General features: G+C 43.8%; 1 protein-coding gene and 1 long non-coding RNA gene across 8 annotated transcripts in view; one reads left to right on the top strand and one right to left on the bottom strand.

The window, feature by feature from the left end:
• The window catches only part of KCNIP1 (potassium voltage-gated channel interacting protein 1), a 422,323-nt gene that overhangs the window by 346,709 nt on the left and 47,668 nt on the right, over positions 1 to 27,946 (top strand). The window lies entirely within an intron of this gene.
• LOC102158145 overlaps positions 19,899 to 27,946 on the bottom strand; it is a 49,147-nt gene continuing 41,099 nt past the window's right edge. Inside the window, exon 8 of the long non-coding RNA XR_308482.3 lies at positions 19,899 to 21,348. This is a non-coding gene — a long non-coding RNA (uncharacterized LOC102158145). The remainder of the gene's footprint in view (positions 21,349 to 27,946) is intronic.

The following is a 27,946-nucleotide window of genomic DNA, read 5'->3' as shown; positions in this document are numbered from 1 at the left end:
AATCCTTGCCAGGCCGAGAGAAGCATCGTTGACACATTTTGGAGAATTCCCTTCTCCCTTTCTCCTCGTTTCTCTAGAGAATTCTTTCCCAAAGGCTCACCCAGGGTCTTGCATGTTTGAAAATATCTTGCATGGTCACAAATACGTGGAGGGGAGTGAAGACTGCACGGCACAGGGAAAGTTCTGAAACTTGACTCTGAACCAGAATCCTTGCCTTTTTGTTCCGTGTTTTAATCTTCCTTCAGAACTTTAACATTGAGAGAAGAGCTTTTGCTGTTGAAATTATTTCCATTTCATCATGACTCTGCTGTTCCTCTCCTAATAACCCTCTGGATTTTTTTTTCTTGGCTCCTTTGGGGTCCCAAGATTGGAATGATGATAAGCCTTACTCTTTACTGCCTACACTGGCATTTTTTTTTTTTCTTTAGGGCTGCACCTGTGGCATACGGAAGTTCCCAGGCTAGGGGTCAAATCATAGCTGCAGCTGCTGGCCTACACCACAGCCACAGCCATGCCAGATCTGAGCCACATCTGCAGCCTACACCATGGCTTGTGGCAACGCCAGATCCTGAACCCACTGAGCGAGGCCAGGGATTGAATCCGCATCCTCATGGATACAATGTCAGGTTCTTAACCCACTGAGCCACAATGGCAACTTCTCTGGCCTATTTCTTGATGCCCACTGGCCCATTTAATGCTGCCCATGATCCACTAAGGTGGGAAAGAGTGTGGAGAAAGGTACAAAGAATAAGACTATCCTGAGATTCTCTAGTCTCAAAAGAACATAGAACCTTTCAGACTTGAAGTGACAGGGCATTCGAAGTCAGTTGTGTGACAAAGTGAGACCCACTCACTTTTCAAATCTCCAAAATGTTCCTATGAATTATAGATCTATTTAGAGCCTTCAGAACTTCTGACATGGTCCAGAACTGTTGGCTGTAAAACCGAGTTTCCCAAATTCAATCATGTTTCTCATTGATTTCCATTTTGAAAGCAGAAGTCTTTGCCCTCAAGATATAATAAACGCCACACCAAAGAAAATGGAAAACTTCTTCCCCCTTAATATTTAAAGGAAAACGATTTTTATACAAAGGAGTAATTTGCTTAAAGTAAATCACAGGAGAGTGCCAAATGGAGTTGAGGGCAAAATGCTTTTTTTTTTTTTTTTTTTCTTTTTCGGCCACCCCAAGGCATATGAAGTTCCCAGGCCAGGGATCAGGTCTGAGGCACAGTTGTGATCTAAGCCACAGCCTCAGCTTCAGCAGCCCTGGATCCTTAACCCACTGCACTGGGGCCAGCGATTGAACGTGCCTCCCAGCGCTCCTAAGACGCCACCGATCCCGTTGAGCCCCAGCAGGAACATAATGCTTTTGATGTAGAGTTTGTGTAATGAGAAGCCTAGTTAATGGATATTTGTCCTTACGTTCCTCCCCAGCTAGCCGGGTGACAGCTAAAGATCAAGCATGAGTGGAGATCAGGACTCTGCCCCAGCTTTCCTGTTCCACACTTACGAGGATTTCTGTCCTGCCCTGTGTGTCTGCCTCTAGACTAGGGCATCTGAAAGAGGTGAGAGTGAGATAGGCTTCCTCTCTTTCCTCCTCACATGGCCCCCAGAGACCCACCAAGGCAGAGCCCCTGGCTGTGCCTGGTCCATACACGCCCCACCACCGCCAGGAAGGCTCAGGGACCCTGCTCTTAACTGCCCCTTGCTTCTTCTTTAGTTGTGTCCTGTCCCTGGAAGCAGCACAGACCAACTATTCACAGAGGAAGCTCACTTTGCTAGAGAACCCAGTGAGAGCAACTGATAGAGATTTGTGGTGTATTTCAGAAATAGAGCCAACAGGTTGCCCCTGAGTTGTTGGCATGGAGACTGGAGGGCTGAAGGAAAGAAAAGACTCTCAGGTGACACCTAGCTTTTTGACCTGATGTGGTTGTCACCTTCTGGAAGATCTATTTAGGAGCAGGTTTGATGAGATAAAAATCCAGAGTTCGGTTTAGGACCTGTTATGTTTGAGTTCCCCATTCGCCCTGTTAGATACTGAGCAGACAGCTGACAATATGAGTCTGGAGCTGAGGAGAGATCAGACAAGGCTGGAGTTACGCATTTGGGGGTTGTCCATGGTGTGAAGCACTTAGAGGGTGTCCCTGTGTTTCTCCCTGAGAGCACATGTCTGTGGACATGGGGACACATGGGTGTTTGTCCAGGTACGTACAGTGACACACGTGACTTGGAAGGTCACATCCACCATAGCTTCCTATCTGACCTTGGCCATGGCATGTCCATCTTCTCCTGGCTTATAAATAAGAAGATGGTGCTCCTGGCATTTAAGTCCCTGCTAACTCCAAGGAGTCGGTGAATCACAGTGACAGAGCCATCTGTGGTGTCTCTGGGTAAGCAGGAGTGGGGAGGTCTTAAGACAAAACCATGTGGCTGCCTGTGGGTCCCGTGCCTCTGCCGGAGCCTTCAGCAGCTGTAATCCCTGCCCAAGCAAAGGACCCTGAGCTCTGTGCTAAGAAATGGGCTGAGGCTGAAAAGGCACCTGGGTTATGGTCTCTCACCCTATACTACACCCGCCTCATCTCTTTGCAATTCAACATAAAGGTGTGTATGCGTGTCTCCCCACTTACTCGTTCCCACCATGCCGACCCCGTGGGTCCAGATGCGGTTGTGCAGACATCACTTTTGAGGAGGAGCAAGAAGGGAGGTGGTCTGAGGGTCATCTCTCACCCCACGCCCTCTACCCCCACCCAGCCCATACGCGAGGCCAGTTAATGGGGATCTCAGCTCCTGTCTCCAGAGTTTCTCCTCTAGAGGACCAAGAGTTGGAGGTCATCTCCCCGACGTGACCTTCCCCAGTGTCCCCAGCCTCGGTGGACTGGTACCCAAGCCAGAGACCTAGGAGTCACCCTCGAAGTCTCTCTCTTCTCCACCCACGCCCGATCTTTTCACAAGTCCTGTCCATACTAGTTCCCAGGACCCGCGGCAGCCTTGCCCTGCTCTCTATCCCATCAGCACCAGGCAGCCTCACCAGGTCTCTGAACCGCCTCCCTCTGGCCTTATGCGCACCCTCATCTTCTCTCCACCAGTCCTGTCTCTACTCGCCTCCAACTCTGTCTGCGCCTTCCAGGCAGAGTCATCCTTCCAAACCCAAGTCCCCCCAGGCCACTTCTCTCCATGGCTTTCCATCGCCTTCGGAATTAAGCCTTCATGGGGCTTTCAGTTTAGTGAAGGAACAAAACAAACAAACAAAAGAAACAGTGAGCAAGTATATTAAATATATTATCAAGCAGTGATCAGTGCTCTGAAGAAAACTAAAGCAGTGGCCAGAGAGCATGTGGGCAGTGATGTTTAGGATAAGGTGGTAAAGATGGGGTGGGGGTGGGGCAGCCTCTCTAAGGAGGGGGCATTTGAGCAGAGGCCAGAGCACTTAGTAGGGTCTCAAGAAAATTTAATTGACTCACTAATGAGTGTCTCACTGAGTGAAACCCATTTTTCTAGAAGTCTTTCCCTCCAGCTAATTTTGTTCCAAGTGACAACAAGCATGAGGCTTGAGGAACCTGGATGGGAGTTTTAATCAACCTGGTCAGCAGCAGAGGGGATGGAAGCCCCAAACCCCAGAAGCCTTTTCTGCAAAAGGTCCAGGGCTTGATAATAAAATGGTGCTTTCATTCTTATTAATGGGGCAATTGATTTAAGGGCCAGACCTAGCAGATTATTGATCAGTGTTTTAATCATTACAAAATACTAAGTTAATGAATTTAACCACCAGGAGATCTCTGTGGGACTTGGGGAAGGCCAGTTAGCTGCAATAACTTTGTCCCCTTCCAGTCCAGCAAACAGATTTATGTACAGACATCTAGATTTTTCTAAGGGAGAAAAAAAAGGCAACGTGAAAGTCACCAGGAGTTAAACAGTTTCTCCTTCGGGCTGAGTTGCCGCTGGGGCTGAACCATTGCCCCAAGCCTCTGCGCTATCTGCTGCTGCCACTCCCTGTGCCTGACTTTTTGGGGGGAAGTGGGGGAACGGTGAGTTCCCAGGCTAGGGGTCAAATCAGAGCTGCAGCTACTGGCCTCCACGACAGCCACAGCAATGCTGGGTCCTTAACCCGCAGAATAAGGCCAAGGATCGAACATGTGTCCTCATGGTTACTAGTCAGCTAGTAGTAACCATGGGCCACTACTAGCGAACTCCTATGCCTGCCTTTTTTAAAATCAACTTTTCATTTTAGAATAGTTTTAGATTTAGAGAAAAATTTCAAAAATAGTACAGAGAGTCCCCATATACCCCAAGTCCAACTTCCCCTATTATGAACAGCTTACCTTCCCATCACCACCGTTAATGAACTAATATTGTTACATTATTATTACCTAAAGGCCATACTTAATGCAGAGGTCCTTAGCTTTTACTTAATGTCCTTTTTCTGTTCCAGGAGCCCATGCAAGCAACCACATTATGTCATGTCCATGTCCCCTTGGGCTCCTCTTGGCTGTGACTGGCTGTGACAGTTTCTCAGACTATCCCCCTTGACAGTTTTGAGGAGTGACTGTACAGTTTTGCAGAATGTCCCTCGGTTGGGTTTTATCTGTAGTTTTTGTTTTTGTTTTTTCTTGTCTTTTTGCCTTTTCTAGGGCCGCTCCAGCGGCATATGGAGGTTCCCAGGCTAGGGGTCGAATCAGAGCTGTAGCCACCAACCTACACCACAGCCACAGCAACACGTGATCCAAGCCGCGTCTGCGGCCTACACCACAGCTCACAACAATTCCGGATCCTTAACCCACTGAGCAAGGCCAGGGATTGAACTCGCAACCTCATGGTTCCTAGTCGGATTCGTTAACCACTGCGCCACGATGGGAACTCCAGTTTTTCTTATGCTTAGACGGGGGTTACAGGTTTGGAAAGGAAGACCACAGAGTGAAGTACCGTTCACATCACACCATGTCAAGGGTACATGTAATCAGCGTGGCTTATCGCCGTGATGCTGACCTTGATCACCGGGCAAAGGCAGTGTTTGTCAGGTTTCTCCTCTGTAAAGCTTCCTTCCTTCCCCTTTTCCATACTGTCCTCTTTGAAAGGAAGTCACTATGCATAGGCCCCACCTAAGGATTGGGGAGTTAGGCTCAACTTCATTGAGGGTGGAGTAAATTATTTGGAATTCTTGGAGTTCCCCTGTGGCACAGTGGGTTAAGGGTCTAATGTTGTCACTGCAACAGCTCAGGCCACTGCTATAGCGTAGGTTTGATCCCTGGCCCGGGAATTTCCACATGTTGAAGGTGTGGCCAAAAGAAAATGATCTGGAATTCTTTTGTACAAGAGACTTGTTCATATTACAGTGGATATTTATGGATAACAATATATTCATGTTTACACTTTGGGCTATAATCTAGTATTTTTTTCCCTTTCTGTTGCTCAAATTATTCCATCTTTGACCTGTAGGGCCTCAGAAAGATGGCTCCTATGTGTCTTTGACATACTCCTGTCACTGTAGGGGGTTTGGGGTTTGTTTTTGAGCATTTCCTTACTTTCTGGCAATCCAAGATGCTTTAAGCTCATTTTGTATATTTCCTGCCCCAGTCTTAGAATCAGCCATCTCTCCAAGGAACCTGGATTCCTTTTATTTGAGAATTCTATATTAATTTTCATAATGGGTTGTTATTTTGTTTCATTTTCTTTATGAGCATAAAAGTAAGTCATGCTTGTTATGGGCAATTTAACACTGATATGAAAGAATAGGGATGAAGATAATTATCCGTAATAACCCAAGAGCAGAGAAAGCCACAGCTCACAGTTTGGGTGTTTCCTCCTGGTCTCTTTTGCTAGTTGCTGCTCCGTAACAAGCCCTTTCTGTACTTTCATTCGTGATCTTCTCCATCAGACCAAGCGACTGGTTTGCCTCCCTGCCCCCCCAGCTGTGGTTGGAGCACATAAGTCATTCTGGCCTTTTTCAAGTTGCCTGTTCACTGGCCTCTGCCCACTTCTCCTGCTGGGTGACCACAGGCCCAGGAGTCAGGGCGCGTCCTCCAGCAGGCACTGAGGATGAGAGTGATTCCTAGGCCAGTGACCTTGGGCACCATGTTTGGCTTCACTTTCCTCTTTTCTAAGAATCAAGTGAGATGATGTGTATAAATGTGCTTAAAAGAAAGCCTGGCACGTAGCTTGTCTTCAGCAAGTAAAAGCTGTTATTCCAAATACAGTTAGTAATGATAATCCAAATAATCACACCTTCTAATGAGAGAAGTACAGGCTTCGTGTCTGAGGCAGGCCCATGGGAGGGACATACTTGCATAAGCAAACTGCTTCCTCCACGGGGAACTTAGGAAATTGACCTGGTCCTTCCCAAGAATTTGGGCAGACTGGATGCAGCTTTACAAGACCAGCAAGGAGAAAAGAGGGGGTTTACTGAAAATGATATATGGGGGGGCGGTATTGCATTGTTGTTGAGAACATGGGTGCTACAGCTGGGTTACTCAGATTTAAATCCCAAATCCATCACCTGCCTGCCAGGTTCCCTTTTATTTAACCTCACCAGGTCCAATATAAGAATAGCAATATTGCATATCTGGAAGATTGCAATGAATACTAGATAAGTTCACAAAAGTAAGAACTCAAAACAGTACCAGGTACAGAGGAAGCCGTCAATTCTTATTAGTTATTGTTTTTACTATTTCGTCATTCGGAACTCAGCTGCAAGTAACAGAAAAATTATCCTAGGGAGCTCCCATGTGGCTCAGCAGTAACAAACCCTGACGAGTATCCATGAGGATGCAGGTTCAATCCCTGGCCTTGCTCAGTGGATCCGGCGTTGCTATGAGCTGTGGTCTAGGACGCAGACGCACCTCTGATCCGGCATTGCTGTAGCTGTGGCATAGGCTGGCAGCTGTAGCTCCTCTTCAACCCCTAGTCCAGGAACCTCCATGTGCCACAGGTGCGGCCCTAAAAACAACAACAACAAAATTATCCTAAAATTGTTTAAGTTACAGGGAATTTATTGGCTCAGGTAACTGAATCCCAGAGGTTCATAGAACCCCATTGGCTGTGATCAGGTCATGAATCCTTCCCTAAAGTAATCACTGTGATTGAGGGCACATTAAGATACAACTGGCCACTTGGAGTCACAGGGTTCACTGCTAAAAACTTCACAGGCAAGAGATGTGGCCATGCCAAAAGCAATATGTGCCTTTCCTTGAAACTGCTTCTCTTTTCCATGAAGATAAAGCTTGAGAGAAGAAACCTCTGAGAGGTTAAGCATTGAGCTGATGAGGCAGGTCACAGACAGCCAGAGTCCCTAAGCAGAAAGGCTCTTGGCAGGGTGGGACGGGAGGGGAGTCGGTAAAGCAAAGTTGGGCAAACAGGAAGCTCATCTATGGAGAAGAATCCCTTCCACAGCATCCTGACCTCCCACTTAGTATAAGAGAATCTCCTCAAAGATTCCCCACTGGGCTGGATTAGGAAAAGGGAAATACCACCAAACTGAAGTCAAGAGTCCTCAGCCCACATTCTGGTTCTGTTGTTTGACGAGGGGCAGGTGGCTTGCCCTGGTCTGGGCTACCACCTCCTCCCTTGTCATTAAGCAATGAGTCAGCCCTAAAAATCCCTGAATCTCTGACCATATCAGTGATTGCTTTCTTGTGTTGACTTTTCCTTCAAATAAAGAGACTGGGGTATGCAGGGGAAGAGCCCAGTTAGGGTATCAGAACCCAGAAACCAGGAAGAGGTGGGGAATTATGACAGGGGAGGAAGGGAATTAGGTATTTGTAATACCTGTTAGTGCCGAGTCCATGCTGAGCACTGACGTTTGTTTGAACATTATTCACTGAGCCTGATGCCAGGCAGCCCCGATGAGTTGGTCATTATTGACATGCTGTGTGCAGATGGTTTCTAGGTATTTAACTTGCAGTCTGGCTAATTGGACCTTAGGCCATTGTTTCTGCTGGGCACCTGAGCTTGGGTTTTCCAGAGTCCCTGGAAGAAGAACCATGAGGCCACCCTTCTGACCAGGTCTTTCTGTAGGAACCCAGGGTGAAACTGTTCCACTGGTCTTGCCTCCTAAGTCCTTCCTGGATGCCCAGGCTGGACGTGGTAGCCCTGTGTCATGCTCCTCCAGTTCTTCTGCTTCTCTCTCAGCACCCATCGCACTGACTTGTCATCTCCACTCAACTGTCTGCCTACCCCCACTGACCCTGTAAGCAGTGGGATAGAGCTCTCTCCAGCCCCTAGCACAGATCCAGGTGCAGAGTAGGTGATCTATGTTTGTTGAATGAATGAATGAACGAATGTAGATAATCCAGAATGCCCTTTCCAGCTCAGCATTGTAAAGCAGGAAAATGTGGAGTAAATATGCCTTTGGGCGAGTCACCTAACATCTCTGGACCTCAGTTTTACTTCTGGCAAAATAGATAAAATAATAAACTGTTCCAGACTCATGGGACTGCTTTTGATGATTAAATGAGGTAGTGTATATTGTATACAATATCACTAACTGCCCTTACTTGAATGTTACTTGTGTTACTGGTGCTGTATTAGGCTTCAGATGATATATTTAAATGATAAATATAGTGGTATTTAACAAATATTTGTCTTCTTCCCCTAAAACTACTCTAAAGTTTGAATGCTAAAGTAAAAGTTTATTTGTTGAAGGGATAGATGGATGGATGGATGGATGGATGGATGGATGGATGGATGGATGATTGTCAGAAGTAGTAGCCTTCACAGAGCAGGTGATGGAGTGGGTATAGCTGTACCACTGGTCCAGCAGAGGTTTATAACCTTTTAGAATAAATACCTTGGATTTCAGAGAGTTCCTGGGTGTGAAGGTTTGACTTTAATTAAAGTCTCAGCACAGTGTTAAATGCCATTTTATTTTAGTTCATAATTAACACTAATGAGATGAGTAGATCACAAACAGCTTACATTCTGCGAAAGTGAAAAACAACATCTGAGCTTGGTGGTTTCCATCCCCCCCCCATGTTCTGTTCAATTAAAAGTTTTTAGAAAATATTGCAACCACACTCCTTGTCTTTATGGTAATGAAGCATATTAATTTGAATGTGATGAAGACAATATTCCACTGACTTTTTTATTCCCTTATCTACAAAAGTTTAAAATAATGGGCCAATTAAATCAGGAGAGAAGAATTCAAGGTTTGCCTGGGGCTCCAACTCAGCAACCAAAGAAATGAAAGAACAAAATTCTGTGATAGTGTCTGGGCCAGACTTTATCTCCTTGGCAAGAGCTGAGAGACCTTAACTCACAATGACAGATGTGGACCAGGGAAGAGCAAGTACTGTATTAGGGATCAAGAGACCAGGTTTTGGACTCTCCTCGCATATTTTCTCAGTGACTATTTTTTGGATGGGTGGGTGGATGGATGGATGGGTGGGTGGGTGGATAGATATGGATGAGTGGAAGGAAATAATGAACTAGACCATCCCAACGTCTCATTCCTTTCAAGGTAGCAAATTAAGTCCACTCTGGAGCTGACCTAACCCTTCCAAGACCTAGAAGTTCTTAAAAAAAGAATTTATCACTTAGAGGTAAAGTCCAGTTCTCTGACCTCTTTATCCTAGAGACATGAATAGAAAGTATAGAGCTAGCCTGAGCTCAAGTGTGACAGGCTAGGAGAGCTCCCCTCTAAAACAGAAGCCCCCAAACCAGCTTATCCCAGGGAAGGTTGAGCCTTCACCAGTATGATCTTTTGTTTTAGATGGGGGACACCCTGGAGCAGGCCTATGACCATGAAATATGGTCAAGCTGTCTCCATAGGGACCTCTAGAGGGCTTCTCACCTCAATGTAGCTCTTTATTATTTCCACCTTTGCCATCACTGTGATATCTGAGGCAGCCTGCAGGGCCACACATACCCCACAATCTCTGTGTACTTTATCACTTTGTATTCTGTTCTCTACATTGAAGACATAAAATTCAAAACACACACACACACACACACACACACACACACACACACACACACACACACTTACACTCATGTTATTCCTTTGCTTAAAATTCACTGTGCCCAGGATAAACGAATCCTTAACACAGTGTAAAACTCTGCATGGCCTGACCCTAGAATGCCTTCCAGTCTTTTTTGTCACCACATTATCCACCCCTGCCTCTAACACTAACCTGCAGTCAGTTCCCAAACACCTCTCAACACTCAGGACCTTTGCACATACTGTCACTCACCTCAGGACCTTTGCACATACTGTCCCTTTTCCTTACATGCTCTTGACCTACCCGTCATCTAGCTAATGCCTAATGATCCTTCAGCTCTTACCTCAAGCATCACTTCCTCAAGGAAGGCATCCTTGATGAAACTCCCAATTCCAGCCTGTGTTGGGTCCTATGTTTATGTTGGCATAGCCCTGAATGTTTTTCCTTTATAGCACTTACCACAGCTTGTAATTGTATGCTTGTGCTATTATTTGAATTGTGTCCCTCTCCTTCATTGGGCCATTAGTACCATAACCATTGATTTCTTTTTTTAATGATTTTTATTTTTTTCCATTCTAGCAGGCTGGCAGTGTTCTGTCAATTTTCTACTGTACAGCAAGGTGACCCAGTCACACATACATACATACATTCTTTTTGCTCACATTATCATGCTCCATCATAAGGGACTGGATATAGTTCCCAGTGTTACACAGCAGGATCTCATTGCTTATCCATGCCAAAGGCTATAGTTTGCATCTATTAACCTCGAATCCTCAGTTCATCCCACTCCCTCCCCTTCCCCCTTGGCAATCAATAGCCATTGATTTCTGATTGTTGTATTTCTAGTGTTTAGAGCAGTGGCTGGCTCATAATGACCAGTCAGTAAATATTTGTTGAATGAATGATTGAATGAACGAATGAGTAAAGGAGTTTGAATAAATGAGTTTCGGCTCTTTCCTTTCCACTCCATTGCTTCCATTTGGGGATTTCTTAATTTCTGAAGCATGCGGTCTAGACCTTATTCTGGGAACTTAAACAACTCAGATCTACCCTTGCTCTCAAGCAGTCCACAGGGTGGCAAGAAACAGATGCATAAATACCAAACCAGTGTGCCAAGTGCCCCAATAGACATAAGTGCAGGGTTTCATGAAAGCAGGTAAGAAATGGCAGAAGCTTCCCAAAGGAGATCGTTCCTAAGATGAGCCTTAGAGGAAAAGAAAAGAAGTAAGGGTGGAGGCAGAATTTCAAGTGAAAGGACAAACAGGTAGGAAAGCTCAGAAGGCAGAGCCTGACACTGGAGAAACACAGGTCCCTGTGATAACTGTGCCCTGAATGAAAGGCAGGGCTGCCAGAGGTGAGGTTGGGAGGTAGACAGGGGCCAGATCACCAAGGACCTTCAATGTCAGCCAGAGATAGTGTGGACACTGTATAGAAGGAATGGATGGGAGTTTCCATCATGGTTCAGTGGTAACGAAGCCAACTAGTATCCATAAAGTTGTGGATTCGATCCCTGGCCTCACTCAGTGGGTGAAAGACCCCTTGGTGTAGGTCACAGACGCAGCTCTCATCTGGCGTTGCTGTGGCTGTGGTGCAGGCCAGCACCTACAGCTCTGATTTGACCCCCAGCCTGGGAACTTCCATATGCCACAGGTACAGCCCTAAAAGGGCAAAATAAAATAAAATAATAAAATAGTCCCACGAGATTCTAATAGGCAGTCAGGATTGAGAACCACTAATGTAAGCAATGTAGGCAACTGAAAAAAAAGAAAAAAAAAAAAAAGGATGGAATGTGTGTGGTGAGACCTGCAATTTGGAAAACTCCCCCTGGAGATGCCTTGGAGAAGAGCTGTTCATATTTCATGAGAAATATAAGGAAATAGTGAGCCTCTGTTTTCCTCTGGGGAAACAGAGGCTCAATCCCAGGGCTGTCAGACTGCTCTCCCAAATCCAAACCTTCTTTTCCAAAGGGTGCTTGGCGTGGCTGACCTTGCTTACTCAAGCGCAGGGAGAATTAATTTCAGGGTGGGGATTTTTTTTTTTTAAAAAATACAAGATTAAGCAGTATAATCAGCTGCTGCAGAGAGTTGGAAGTGCAATAAATAATAATAGCATTGAGAGGTGTTTTTAATAACTCACCAGTGTAATTTAGCTCTGGCTTCTTGGAGCATATGTAAAATATGTCATAATGCATGTAAGGGCAAATGCCTCACTGCCAGCCTCTGAAGACAAATGTCCTCCCAGGAGGAAAGGGGGGGCGGGATATTGGAGGACATGATTTGCAAACTGGGTGTAGGAAGCCAAGCATCATTCATCCTGACACTATTAATTTTAAATTTGTTATCCTTTGCAGAGGTGATGGGTTTCAGTTGGTTTGTCTTCAAGGATGGAGCCGGTTAATAACAATAACATGGTAAAAGAGATACTCCTAATCTGCAAGAGACTAAGTTGTTTCCATACTCTGTAGACCCACCATGCCGTCCATATTCTAATTACAGCTCATCCTCATCTATCTATTACAGCAGGTCCCCGGGGGACTGATGTCTTGGCAGCATTTGTTTTACTTAGTTGAGTTACTAAATATTCATGAAACCATTAAAATTTGTTATTTAAAAGTGTTTGACAAAGTCTGACTTTTAGTCATTTATATGGGCTGTACACCCCCACACACACAAAAAAAAATCCAAATTAGTGGGACGGGGCCAGGAGTCCTCCCCTCTGGGGGAGGCATCATGACACAATTATTAAATGAGATCGGCTTTGGAGTCAGACAGACCTAAGTTCAAATTCTAGTCCTGCCATTTACTAGCTGTGACCTTTTGCAACTCACCTAAACTCAAGAGGCTCTATTCCTGCTCTATTAAGTGACAGTGATGATGATGACGATGACGGCTACCATTTATGCATTATTTCCATCAAAACAATAGTATAACACAGATACTATAATGATCCCCATTTTACAGATAAGGAAATTGAAGTTGTTTGAAGTCAAGTAACTTTCCCAAAGTGCAAGGTTAGTAGATAACTATTCCAGGGCCCAACTCCAGGTTTATCTGACTTCAGAGTCCATGCTATTGTGTGCTGGGCTGTTCTCTGATACCACTTTCTACAGTTTTGCAAGATTAGAGACAGTGAGTGTAAATAGCAACTGGCACATAACAGACACTTTGTAATGCCTCTTGCATTGAAGGACTAGATTTATCTGCCTTTGATGTGTCCTCTCTGGGGAAACAGAGCATCATGTCAAAGCTTTACTAATGTCCTTGTCATCCTGTACTCTTGTCCAAGTTGCTCCACTCCTCCAGACCTTGGGTTTTTAATCTGTAAAATGGGGGTGAGTTGGAGTTTTTTTGTTTTGTTTTGTTTTGTTGGGTTTTTTTTAGGGCCACACCTGAGGCATATGGAAGTTCCCAGGCTAGGGGTCGAATTGGAGCTGCAGCTGCCAGCCTACCCACAGTCACAGCAACGTGGGATCCAAGCTGTATCTGCAGCCTACAACACAGCTCACGGCAACACCAGATCCTTTAACCCACTGAACAGGGCCAGGAATCAAACCCATGTCCTCATAAATAGTAGTTGAGCCAAACAATGGGAACTCCCTGGAGTTCATACACATACCACTGATTCGAGTGTAAATTAATAGAACCACTTTGGAAAACAATTTAGCATTATTTAAGTTGAAGACACACAAACCTTGTGATGTGGCATTTCCACTCTTCTTCCAAAGCAGAGTTTCTCCACTCCACACTCTTGACTTTGGGGACAGATATTTCTCTGTTGTGAGGGATGGCCTGTGCATTGTAGGGTATTTAGCAACATCCCTGGCTTCTATTCATAAGATTCCAGTAGCACCTCTAGTTGTGATAACCAAAAATGTCTCGGGACATTGACAAGTGTCCCTTGGGGGACAAAACTGCCATTGAGAACCACCACCCAAAAAGAGCTCTTGCAGATATGCATCATGTCCAGTAATGATCAGAGCTGCAAAGTTTGCAATAGCAGAGAAGAGCTAACAACCTAACTCTACTAACAATTGAATGGCATGTTTATCATGGCATAGCCATTTAACGAGAAATAATACAACATTGAAAATGAAGGAACTACAGTTTCATATGTCAACATGAATGAATTTCATAAACATAGATTGAGCAAAGTAACAAAAGCAAGTTACAGAAGCCTACATGTGGTATGACTCTATGTAACATTATATCTATGTAATGTTTAATAACATGAAAATGATGCTCTGTACTTCTTTAGGAATACCCATATATACGTGTATGTGGTACAAGTAAAAAGAAATACGTGGAGGAGTTCCGTTGTGGCTCAGTGAGTTAAGAACCTGACATAGTGTCCATGAGAATGCAAGTTTGATCCCTGGCCTCGCTCACTGGGTTAAGGATCCAGCATTGCTGCGAGCTGTGGCATAGGACTGCAGCTGCAGCTCCAATTCGACCCCTACCCTGGAAGCTTCCATATGCCACAGGTGTGGCCATGAAAAGAAAAAAAAAAAAGAAATGCATGGAAATTAAAATTACTGAATTCAGGATGTGATTACTTTAGGGGGCAGGGGAAGGAGTTGCAATCAAAGCATGGTACACGGGCTTCAACTCTACTGATAGAACTTTATTTCCTAAGATGGAATATGAGTATTCATCAGATTACTTTTCATACCTCTTTCTATGCCTGAAATATTATAACACTTCTTAAAGGAGTTAGAGTGTATTGGTTCCAGTGAGTGATGAGCATACAGAAAAAATCGCTTGAGGAACTTTTCCTAATGATGCACATCAGCCTCTTGGAGATTCTGAAATCCTCTCTCCAGTTCACTCCCCATATCATCAAGCAAGAGTCCCTGCCTTGACCACTGTCCCCAGTAGGAATGTGTCATATCTCAGGCGCTACAGGGCTGAGAATCCGTGGTTACTGGAGAATTCTTGAGGAGGCTTTCTCAGGGTTACTGTTCCCATCTAATGTTCTAAGATTCCATAGAAAATGGATTTGGGGTTCTACTAGGTAGATAAATACACAAGTAAACATCCCTCCCTCCAGTTTTCAAAGCTCAGCCCATGGTCTGTCCCATGTCAGGCCCTGGACAGGTGCATCCCTGGGGGGAGAGAAGGTGGATGTTCCTTCCAGAGCCTTTGAAACCATCCATGTATTCCTGGCCAACAGAGGTGTCCTGGGGCTCAGGAAGCATTACTGCATCTATTTGACAGGTGAGAAAAAAATGCTTCAACAAGGTCAAGTCATTTGACGTTAATCCAGCTAGTGAGTGTCAGAGACACGAATGGTCCCAGGCCTGCCTTTCGATCCCCCATCCTTGTGTCTATGCCACGCTGCCTTCCTTCGTTAATAATAACCCTCACGATTGTAACTGAGAGCTGATCAGCAGTGCAAGAAACTGATGCAAGAGATTTCCCCCCAGAGCCCACGATTGACATATATGTGCTCTGCATTCAGAGAAAGAAGAGCAGATTAAAAGAGTGTGGAGAGTCAGGACTTCAGCTCGGGTCTGAAAGATGACCAAGTTGGCTTTAGATAGGCAAAGACAAGAGAAAGACGTCCACATGGGTAGATAAGGGTCCACATGGGTAGATAGACAAGAGAACAGGCCAGGCAGTGCAAGTCAAGTTCTGGGTGCCAGGAAGGCAGTGTCAGATGCATTCAGTCTGGAACAAAGTTGGCTGGAATGGGTGCCCATCTGTGTTTCTGTTTGTAAGAAGAGTCACTGGACTAGAGACTCCTTAATGGTTGAGAAACATCTTAGTCACAATGGTATCCCTTCTGCCTAGGGAACATGATATTGGAGAGAGGAAGGCAGGACGGAAGAAAGCAATGAAGGAGAGGAGGGAAAGAAGGAAGCTAAGAATGTGTGTTGAAATTGCAACAGAGGAGCTCCTGTTGTTGCTCAGTGAGTTAAGGATCTGACTAGTATCCATGAGGATGCGGGTTCAATCTTGCTCAGGGGTTAAGGATCCAGTGTTGCCGTGAGCAGTGGTGTAGGTCACAGACGCAGCTCAGATCTGGTGTTGCTGTGGCTGTGGTGTAGGCCAGCAGCTGCACCTTCGATTTGACCCCTAGCTCGGGAATCTCCTAAAAAATCTTAAAAAAAAAAAAAAAAAGTAAAGAAAAGAGGAAAAAAAGAAATTACAACAGAGGATGCCTTCTCATCCTCTGTTTGCTCTGGAGAAAGCAAAAGAGGTAGAAATTGAAACATGTCAGTGGATATTTAAATGCCATTACTCTCTGGCTTTAGTTACAAATGAATGTCCACCAACAACAGTTAAGTTTTGCTCCAACCAAAAAATGATTCACAGTGGCAAGCGACACTCACGCTGTGCAGTTGTTAATAAATGTGCTCGTTACTCTTCCTGCTGGGAAGCACCAACCCCTGCATTCTAGCTGCTTTAAGCAGAGAGACCAAGGTTTCCACCTTCTCAGCCTAGGACTGTGGTGGGGGAGGCAGATGCTGGTGAGATGCAGAATGAAGAATGAGTCTAGCAGGCTGGAAGTTTGGCATGTGGTGGGGTAGGGTCTTCCCTCTCCTTGGAGAGGTCTTGAAGTTCATCAAAGGATACAGAATTCTTGGAATAAGGTTCAAGATCCTCCCCAAACTCATCTTCTGAGGTGCTTGGGGTGATCTTTCTGAGGGTTTTCTAAAACCCAAGAGAAAGAACCAGGAAACTTCCTTCCTATTGTCTCCTGCCCCTAGTCTCCATGGAGCTGATGATAAAATCAAGTAAACAGATGTGCCTTTGAGAATTGCCCACAGAGGGATGGGAACCCCAAAGTGGAGCCTCTTCCCCACCGGACTCCATGGGAAGCTCACTGAAGCAGATCATTTCTCCTTAGTGATGTATCTTTGAGAGAAGGGCTTCTAGCTTGATGCGCTGAGCCATTGACTCCTCAGCATCTGCCCCTTCCCATAAACATACTATCAGGAGCAATCTTAACTAAGGAAGAAGTGGAATCATGACTGGGACTAAGTGAGTTGGAGTGTAAAGTCTCTAACCTGCAGTGGAGTGGCTGTTGTTACTGTGGTTATTATTATTAGGAAGAGAATCAAAGGCCTTAGGAAGAGAGAAGGCCCTGAGAGAAAGAACAGAGCGAAAACAGGAAAATCATGGACCAGGACTAACTCTGAACCCTATGGCTCATTGCTCTCCACTCCTGACCCCTGGAATCAGAGTCTTGGGGAGCCAGTGAGTGCTCTCAACTCAAGAACACACAGAAGACCTGAACTCCAGGCCTGGCTCTGCCAGCGCTAGTTCTGTCATCTCCTGAGAGACACCTGTCTGAGCCTTCTCTGTCAGTTGGTACTCGTCCTTATGATGTTAAGATAAAGGGAAAAAACCTGTGTGACAGCCCAGCACAGTGCCCAACCCATGAAAAATGCTAATAGCATTTAGTTTCCCTCACTTTACCCCTGTTTTCTTACCTGTAAGATGAAAATAATGCTGCATCCTAATTTGAAAGTTGATTACAAAGAGTGGCAGAGTATCTTTTCAACAAGTACTTATTAAGAAACTTCAATATGCGAAATAATTTAAAAGGTGAAAGGGCATTTTGCAAATTAGAAATCCTAAAGGACATTTTAGACAATTGCGACCTTCCTAATGGAAAAGGCTTATCTTTTCATCTATGCACAGTGTCTAACATGGGCCCAGTAAATATCTGAGAAAGGAGAGAGAGGAAAACAGGAGGAAGGAAAGAGAGGGAAGGGAAAAGGGAGAAAGGAGGGGAGGGAGAGAAGGAGGGGGGCAGGAAGGAAGGAAGGAAGGAAGGAAGGAGGGAAGATATATATCATGATTATATTACAATTATCATCATCATTATAAAACTAATTTAAACACATCTTGCCAGTGCCCTCAAAAGGGCAGGAAGATAAGGGCTAGGATAAAGAACACAGGAATAATTTTCGCATTTTGACCAGTGATGGGAATAGTAATGATTTTCTCTCTGAACCATAATCATCATGCAGTTAAATAGTTTGTTTTCTAGTAGAATCAAGAGCTCTGAGATGGTGCTCTGAGATGGTGCTCTGAGGAATTCTTTCATTTCTTTCCCACCTTTTAAAGAAAAGAAAGCTCCAGATGCAATCATTGGCATTATCTTTATACTGACCACAGCAGAACATTCCAGAATATGAGGCCTCTACAAAATTAGTTTATCCAGATGAGATTTAGACAATATCTTATTGAGAGAACCACTCAGACACCCACCTACCAGCAGCAAGCCACAGAGTCAAAAGTGAACGCGAAAGCAGCATTGCACGTGTGTTTTCAGCTAGGTGAACTACTCCAATCTTGGGGGACCCTGTGCCACATGAGGCCTCTGTTTACTTTAGGTTACACAGCAAAATGCAAGCTGTGAGCAGCAGAAGTAACTAACGAAAATAGAATTTTGTTTTCTGACTGCTCAGGGTAGTAACAAATCAGACTCGGCTGAAACCATTTGTCTAGAAAAAAGATTTGTGGCTAGAGAACTGAAGTTCAGGCACCCAGAAATTTCCAGAGCAAGTCTAATTCCCATACCTGAAATAATATTCCTTTCTCCCCCCAGAACCTAACCTGCCAACTCCGTATACATATTCAGTCTATGACTTCTCCATGGCACCCAGTTGACTATGACTTCCTGGAGCATAAGGATAATAATAGTGATAATGATGCTAATGTAGTTCTTTCTAAAAATAATTACTAATGCATTTCAGTCTTCACAACAACTGTCTGAAGTATGCACTGCAGGTATATCTCTTTTATAGGTAAGAAAACTCAGGCACCGAGAGGTTAGGTAACTCACCAGTGGTCACAGAGCTAAGTAAGAGGCAGCGTTAAGAGTCAGAGCAGACAGTCTGGCCCCAAAGGCTTGCTGTGAGCCTCTGTGCTACACTGCCATTCACTGGATGTGCTAAGCAGATAATGCTATGGAAGCATTATCACACTTCCTTATTGCAACAATCTTCTGATATGGGTACCAATATTATCCCCATTTTACAAGTGGGGAAACTAGCTCCAAACATTTACATGACTTGTTCCAGGTCACACAGGTGGCAGAGCTAAAATTCAAAGCCAGACATTCTGTGAAGTGGTGATTATTTGGCGGAAACTAGATGCTGTGGATGGAATGCTGGTGTCTCTCCAAAAGTTGTGTGCTGAAGCTCAAGTTCCGAACATAATACCTGGGAATGGGGCCTTTGTGAGCTAGGCAGGTTTAGATGAAGTCATGAGCTTTAGCGTCCTTATACGAAGAGCAGAGACTGGAGTATTCTGTCCTTCTACCGCATAAAGTTACAGCAAGAAGAAGGCAACCACTCACAAGCTGGAAAGAGGGCTCTTACCAGAACCTGACCATACTGGTACCCTGATTTCAGACTTCTCAGCCTCTGGACTGTGGAAAATAAATACTTGTTGTTTAAGCCACCTAGTCTATGAAAGGCTGTTCTGGTATCCTGAGCTGACTAAGACACTAGGCATTTGTGAGTGTGGCCGTCTTGGTTCCCAAGAGTCTGAAGGGACTTTGAAGACGATGGCCAGTGTTCAGGTATCAGACTGTTGCAATTCTCAATTGGAATCCTGTGTTTTGTGTGTGTGTGTGTGTGTGTGTGTGTGTGTGTGTGTGTGTGTGTGTGTGTCTTTTTGTCTTTTTAGGGCCTCACCCACAGTATATGGAGGTTCTCAGGCTAGGGATCGAATCGGAGCTACAGCTGCCAGCCTACGCCACAGCCACAGCTACGCCAGATCAGTGCTGCATCTGTGACCTACACCACAGCTCATGGCAACACTGGATCCTTAACCCACTGAGCGAGGCCAGGGATTGAACTCACAACCTCATGGTTCCTAGTCGGATTTGTTTCCGCTGTGCCATGACGGGAACTCCTAGAATCCTGTGTTTTATGGTGTCTGGGTCAGAATAAAAGTCAGGTAATTGATACATGAGGTCAGCTCACCACCCCCACCCCTCCGTCACCCCCACCCCACCCCCACCTTCCTCACCCAGACGGACTGTCTCAAAAATGCCCAGTCCTTTGCTTCTTTAGGGCAAACGGCCCAGAGGGGAAAAAGAGGTCTGCTAGTGCTGATAAATAATTGAAAAGGGCCAACAAAGTAAAGATTCTTGCCCAAAAAGTAATAACTTGGGAAAAGCGAGAAAAGTGTCCAATTCTATGCAGACTCATATCTACAATGCAAACATATTCGCCTTACAATCTATATGGAAATAAGAAAAAGCAATTTTGAAATGGATTCCACAAGTGCTCCCGTTAGGACAAAAATTTCTCATCAAGTAAAAGATGGAATCTCAGTAAAAATTTAAAGGGAGGTTACGTGGAGAGGGAAGATTTGTGCAGACCTCACATTCTGCTGGATGGAAATATGATGTGAGAAAAAAGCAGGTCCTTTTGATAAACAATTCACGGGTCTCTCACTAATACCAAACCACAGATTCCTCAATTATTAGCTAGATGTGTGGGAAATTCTGGACTTTGGAGGCAGATAATCCTGGGTTTAATATTCAGAAACCCACTACCTATGAGACCTAAATTTCCCTCTGATATTTTTCCCAAAGTGGAAATATTCTGGAAAGATATGTTATGATAATCCAGGGAGATAACCTGTATGAAGCACCCCACCATTTCTAGACAATAGCAGTGAAGTCTGTCCGGTGACCACTGAGATAATTCACCTGAGAGACGGATGTTCCCAAAGCCCAGGGTCGGAAGACACCTGGGAGAGAATGTGTCTTTGAGGCCAAAATTCTTGAAAGAATTTAAGTCTTTGCATGGTGACAACAAGGCAGAAGTTGGGAACCACCACTCCTCCTCATGTCTTTATTCCCAGAAATTCCAGAAAGTGGCCAAGGAGTAAGTCTAGTTCCTGGTATATGGCCTTGCACCTAACAGATGCTCAGTCATTCACATTGGTGGAACTGAAATGAGAATGTTGTGTGCGAGGTGAAGTAAGACCACAGGTAAAAATGCAGGACAGAAATGAGGCTGATACTGGAGCCATTTGCCCAGAGCTGACATCTAGAGCCATGAGCATGTGTTATCTTGCAAAGGGGGAGGATGTGGAGGCAGGAGAAAGTCAGGGATGGCACCAGTCTTAAAAGGTAGAGGGTTGTTTGGAAGGAAGCAGTAGAGAGAGAGGAAAGAGCAGGTACAAACCAGGAGAGTTATGGGCTAGAGAAGGCAAGAGAACAAAGTACTGACTTACCAGAAACTTGGAAGTATCTCTGCTCTTAATTTAGTTCCTCGTGTCTGGCTGTGCCTAAAATACCACTAAGCTCATTGGGTTAAGTTCATACCTGCTAGGGCTCCAGAGGATAGAAGGTACAGGAAGGCAGGAAAACCTCTGGGCAGATGAATTTGTCAAGTTTCCTTCTGGGCAGGTGGGCTCTGGAATGGCTGAGTGGTGTCCTGGAAAACTTGAGGAGAGGGAAGAAAGCACTCATTTATATTGTTTACCAGTTTCTATGGTGTAAATACTCCTGCTGTGGTTGACATCAAGCCACCAAAGGTTTCACAACTGCCTTACTGAATTCCTGAAAATTTAACCATCAGCTTCCACAAGCTGGAGTGGGCTGATTCCAGGCACTGCCCAGGCACCCGTGGAATTGGAGATTGACACATAGAACCAAACTGGGGAGATACAGAGTACAGAAGACAAGAGGTTCCTGAGTCTCACTCAGATATGTAGTATATGTCTCCCACTTTCACAGAGAAGGAAAGAGAAGAGACACCAGCATTCACATTTAGTTATTATTTAAAATCAGTTACATACACAAGAGAAAATTCCAATAGTGGGTCTCCATCTGGCCCCAGACCCTCCAGAAGCAACTAAAATTCTCAGTTATCAGTTATCCTTCTGGAAATATACTATGCATATGCTAGCATGTGTATGTGTATCCCTTTTCAAAATTAAAATTGTAAGGGTAAAATTAAGATGTTTCTTTTCAAAATTAAAATGACAATGCACTAAACTTTTTCATTTAATTATATATTTCAGTATTCTTACCAAAAATTAATAAATTTTAATTTAGAATTAAATTTACAAGATGTGTAATTTTAATGGCTGTGTAATATTCCTATATTTCACTCCTATCGTGGCTATATGGTATTCCATTTATATAGGCACTGTCATTTATTTAACCAGTTTTCTCACTGATAAGCATATAAATTTTTTCAGTCTTTTGCTATTATAACTGAATGATGCAATGAATGCCCTATACACATATATATAACCTGCACACACATAGGTATCCCCATACGTAAAATTTCAGGATACAAGGATATATACACTATTTATTTCTGATGGATATTTCCCCTCCCAAGATGCTGTATGAATTTACATTCCCATGCACAATTCATGAGTGTGTATTTTTCCCACTTTGTTGTCAACATAGTGTATCTCAACATTTGAGACCAGCATTTGTTAAGTGCAAAATCTGTTCTAATTCTTGGCATGGGTTCTCCTATTCGAGGTAGATTTATCCACAGAAGAGGACACTGGGCCTCATGGAGATCAAGGAACTCTCCCAAGGACAGGTCTCTGTGAAATTACTCTCCAGCCTTCCTTCTTCACCACACTGACTGCCATTCCCCACCAGGCTCGCTTCTGACAGTCTAATGTAGGAAAATTGTAGTCAGTTCCCACAGAGCCCAAAAGTTAAGGGTACATCAATATCACTTTTTGCTTCACTGGTTTTTTGGGGGGATTTAAAAAAAATTTTGCTTTATTTCCATAAGTTTTGCTCATGTTCTGCTGCTGGTGAGCATTTATCAGCCTGACTACCCTCTTAATAATTTCTGGTACTGATATAAATCCTGCTCAAACACAAATATAACTGTGGGCTTGGCCCAATTTACGATTACTTTCTTGATGATCTGGTCTCCAGGGACATTTTGTGAGTCAAAGCAGGCACCACCTGTATTCCAAAATAGGCTTGACTGGTTTTTAACTGAAGAAGCAGGGACAAGTGGATGTCCTTTTGAAAAATAGTCTTCACCTCTAAGTCTATCTCATATCAAAAGCAGTCAGTCTCTTCCAGTATCTTTTCCTTTATGTCTACACTCAAATGCAAATCCTTGAAGTCGCAGGGAGAATATGCTGTGAGACACTGCCAATTATGGTCACAGTTGGGTAGCAGATGGCTAGGGGTTCGTTAAACCTTTAGGGGGATTGCCTTAGGAGAAAATGAAATAAAAGCAAAGATTACTATTAAACAGCATAGAGATTGCCAGCTAGGAGGAGGAGAAAGGTGGAGGGAGCGGGAGGAGTGGAAGGGAGGGAGGGAGCGAGAGGCTGTGAGAAGGGAGACTGGTGGAAATAAACCGTGCACTTAACAGCAGGAAAGGAGACTTGGAAGCGTGTTTTTCCGGCTTTAAATGCCTGATTGGCGTCTAGCTGGTGTGCCAGTATTCCATGAGGATGTGGGCAGAGGGCGAGTCCGAGGGGCTGCAGACATTGGGAATAGTGGTGGTCGTGTGCTCCTCTCTGAAACTTTTGCACTACCTCGGGCTGATTGACTTGTCAGACGGTAAGCGAACCCTCGAGCTTCCCTGTTTAATATGAATGTATTTGTGAGCTTAGGTTGTTATGAAAGTAGTTTAGAAGATGCACAGAAAGTTGCGTGGAGACCCGGGAGACTTGAGAAAGCCCGACTAAATCAGAACTGATCAGGGCCTTCCTGAAAGCCCCAGAGTGACGCTGCCCATGGTGCTGAAACGTGATGCCTGGAGAGCGGTGGGTGGGGAGCGGGAGGGAGGATGAGCATCTTTTCTCCCCACCCGAGGTGTACGAGAGCCTTAGTGGATTACTAGCTGTGTGATACTAGCAGAATACATCACAGTCCTCTCAAATTGTCTGATAACTATATTGTTTGTAAAGCCATGACTTTTAAAAGTCATTGTGTTGATTAACTTTGCTTAAGAAGTAGTTGAAATTGTGGTGATAAAAGATTTTGTAAAATGCTAATCACAGTGCCCAGATATTAGAAGACATGAAACAGATGTCAGTTCCCTTCCCCAACCTTCAACCCTCAACTGTCATAAGAAGCCTTACTCTAACACCACCTCATCAGCCATGACTTTATTAGCTCCATTCCTCAGTGAGAATATAGTTAAAAATTCAGGTTAACCATACTGTCTATTATTAGGAAGTTGTGGTTTGGTTACAAAAGTTAAAGGAGCTCAAAAAATGAAGAGTATTTTCTTCCTCCTCATGAGATTTTGTTACAAATGGAATGTAGTTCTTCTGCATAATACTTATCATATAAAACCAGGATACTGGCAAGATTCCAGTTTTGATGAGCAATGCATTAAACAAAGCCAGCCTCCAACAATGTGTATTCTATGTATATATAATGTGTATTCGATGTATATTCTTCCGTAACTGCATGTGTAGACAGAATTCTTCCATATAATAATGAAATATGTTTGCAGACAAAGGACTAACTAAAATACCAGTCAAAGCTGATGTAAACCAGAGACTGAAGGACAGAATGAGGTGGCTGGATGAGCTCTGGGCTAGGAGTTAAGAGACCTGTTTTCTATCAATAATCCATATTTAACTTTGGTCAAATCATTTTTTTTTTTCTGGATCACAGTTTCCTATGAGAATATTGATGGTTTTTCAATCTCTGCTTCATGGGATTCTAGAGTAACCCAAAGATTTCTTTGTATTCAGCTTTGTGGTGGGGGTGGTAGGGAAGACTCTGAGTCCTTCCTTCCTACTTCCACAAAACCAATTCCACCTTATCTGCTCTATACGTTAGCTCTAAGTAAGAACTTTTCAAGATTTAGCTAAAATTTAGTGAATCTATGATTCTACAAGTCTGTGATCATGTTTCCCTGAGATTTTGAAAGCTGAAGCATATTTAGAAAACTTTCTCTTTCTTAAAAACCACCTGAAATCTAACAATCTGGAAGAATAGCTCTGTATACACATAGAGACTCTTCCTGTCCCTCAGTCCCTTATATGTGCTCTTCTAAAGCTCCAAACTCAGTTTGCCGGTCATAACAGTTGAGCAAAGCCTCTGTTCTCCACAAAGAGAATGTGTTCCATCCCTGTTCAACAGAGCTTCAGAGTAAGACACCCACCATGATTACAAATTAATGCAAGAGCTGCCTACTTCCTTATAAGACTAATGGTACAGTGGAAATATTACCCTGTTCTTCCCGTCCATATCCCAGAAGTAGCCATCTCCCTCTCACTACTTTAACTTCTCAAGGTTACAGCTTTTGGTTTTATTACCACAGAAGATATCAGTTATTCATTTAATGATATAGTAATGAGGGGATTAAGGTGAAATGTAGAGAACATATGTTTAAGATTGCCTCCAGGAACTCAGGTGAAGGAAGGGATTAACATTATTCAGCACCTGCAGTTTCCTAGGTATAGTGCCAGGTGCTTTTATATACATGAGCTAATGTAACCTTCAAAATAACACTCAAAGGGGAAAAATTTAATAACCCTGGAAAGTAGATATCATTGTTCCTTTTATAGAAGGGAGAAGTTACATAAAATTTCCAAAGCTACAGCAGCAGCAATAAGCAGGTATTTGTCTCTAAACTTTCATTCTCTGTCCTGGACACCTAGCACCTCAACAAGTAAGTCAGCTCCAGATGGAGTCTGCAATCTGTTATTAAGTCTATACCAGACATAGGCTCCTTTGCTAGAGCCTTCACCATGTGGTCCAAACACCATCTTTAATGTGTGTGTATGATATTGGAAACCTCTATTCAACCATTTAATATGAAGGGGATAAGACCACTTCCTATTGGATGGACCCGTATGATGCAGTCAATTTAAAGAGAGCAGTAGAACATCACTAAAGAACCCACCAGTAGTCTTTCTTAGATCCTTGGCCTTGTTCTTTATTTTATTTTTCAGTAGTAATTTTGAAATAGTGTAGATGTTGAGCCCAGAGTCAAAAGAGCTGAGTTCCAATCCTGGATATACCCTTTATCAGTTGTGTGACCCTGGGCAGGTCCCTCTTCTCTAGGTTTTACTTTCCTCATTTGTAAACATAGAGTAATAGGAATTATGGTTGTTTTTAATTTCCTAGGCCTTCTTAACAAATTTCCTCAAATCAGGTGGCTCAAAACAACAGCAGTGTATTCTTTCACAGTTCTGGAGGCTGGAAGTCCCAAAGCAAGGTGTCAGTAGGGCCATGCGTTCTCCGAGGCCTCTAGAAGAGAATCTTTCCTTGCCTCTTCCAGTTTCTGACAGCCCCAGGTCTTCCTTGGCTTGTGGCTACATCACTCCCATCTCTGTCTCCATATTCACATGGCCATCTTCTCTATGTGTCTCTGTTTTCACATGGTCTTCTCCTCTTCTTCTAAGAACACCAGTCATAGTGTATTAACAACTTCATCTTAACTTGACTACATATTTAACTTGACCATATGTCCAAATAAAGTCATTTACAGGTATCAGGAATTATGACATCAACATATCTTTTTGGATAACAGAGTTCAACCCAAAACAATAGTAGTAATGCTATATATCATAAGGATTAAATGAAGTGGCTTATGGGGAAGTACCAAGCTTATTATCTCTCATAGCAGGTACTTCATAAATGTTTAATTCCTTTCAGCCTAGATCATGCCAATCAAATGAATATACTGCTCATTAGGGAAAAAATACAAAACCTATGCTTTATGTCTTTGGTTTAAAGTCCATCAGGCCTCTTGGGCAGTATAAGCCTTCCCTTTGGATTTGGAGGTTGCCAGCGAAACTTCCAGAGTAGGAAGACTGGGCTGACTTTTCCCCTATATGCTATATTACCGTGCATACCCAGCCTGCACTGCCAGAGCCTGCTAATAGATAAAACTCAACCTCACGTCCACCAAGGTAAGGACAGCAGGGGCTGCAAAGAGAAGATCAAGGCAGGGATGTGAGGATGACAACAATGTCCTCAGAAGGTTCGGAGACTAATACCAGCTAATTCTCTGCCTCTCTTCCTGCTGCTTGCTGGGCCACCTTTCTGCAAATTCACCCTCACCAGATGAGAGTCCTCTTTCCCTAGAGCATCAGGTTCACTGGCTCTTCCATGGTGTCTCCAGAAGTGATTCACTATTCCAGCTCAAAGCACCACCTGAAACAGTGAGGCAGTGGTTCTCCTGTTCTCATATCTTCTATCTGTCAAAACGGAGGGTTATTTTTGCTATCTCTGACCACAGCTTGCTCATGAAACCAGGAATGTCACAGGCTACCCAAGAACCACAGATAAAAATAAAAGCAATAATAACTTGGCAAACTCTTGGGGAAACCATGAAAATCCAGGTGTGTTTATTGGGATCTTTAGAGAGGTTCATTTCCTATGCATTCTAAATTGTACAAAATATGTAGTATTATTCTGGAGATTTGCTGGAGCCAATTGATGGCAAAAGATTTGAAATACGGTTCATATGAAGCCAACTATCCACATATATCCAGCCTCAATCATTTCTTGTGGACTTGGTGACTCTTCAGTACTTATAGCTTAAGAAACCATTGCCTGTTTAGTGGATATAATGCATATAATATAATATGCATTATTCCAAGGTAATGGCTGCAATTTCCTGTCCTGTACAATGTATCCTTGTTGCTTCTTTTTCATTCTGTGACTTGGGCCACAGAAATCCTGTGAGATATAAAGATTCTATATTATTATTTTTGAACTAAATTTATAGTTTAAAAAAGCAGAGGCTCTGGGGCTTTGACTTCAAGGTCACATGGCTAGGAAATAACAATTTCAGGACCCAATTCAAGCCTTCTAAATCCTACTCCAGAAAGCTTTTCACTTTCCAAATGCAGTAAAACTTGTACTTAAATTGTGCCTGGAGCATTGATGAATATCACCATTTCTACTCATCAAATATTTACACTATTCTTTTTTTTTTTTTTTTTGTCTTTTTGCCATTTCTTGGGCCGCTCCAGTGGCATATGGAGGTTCCCAGGCTAGGGGTCCAATCGGAGCTGCAGCCACCGGCCTATGCCAGAGCCACAGCAACACGGGATCTGAGCAGCGACTGCAACCT

This window comes from Sus scrofa, chromosome 16 (assembly GCF_000003025.6).
Source record: "Sus scrofa isolate TJ Tabasco breed Duroc chromosome 16, Sscrofa11.1, whole genome shotgun sequence".
Lineage (NCBI taxonomy): Eukaryota > Metazoa > Chordata > Mammalia > Artiodactyla > Suidae > Sus > Sus scrofa.
This window is presented reverse-complemented; position numbering and strand designations above follow the sequence as displayed.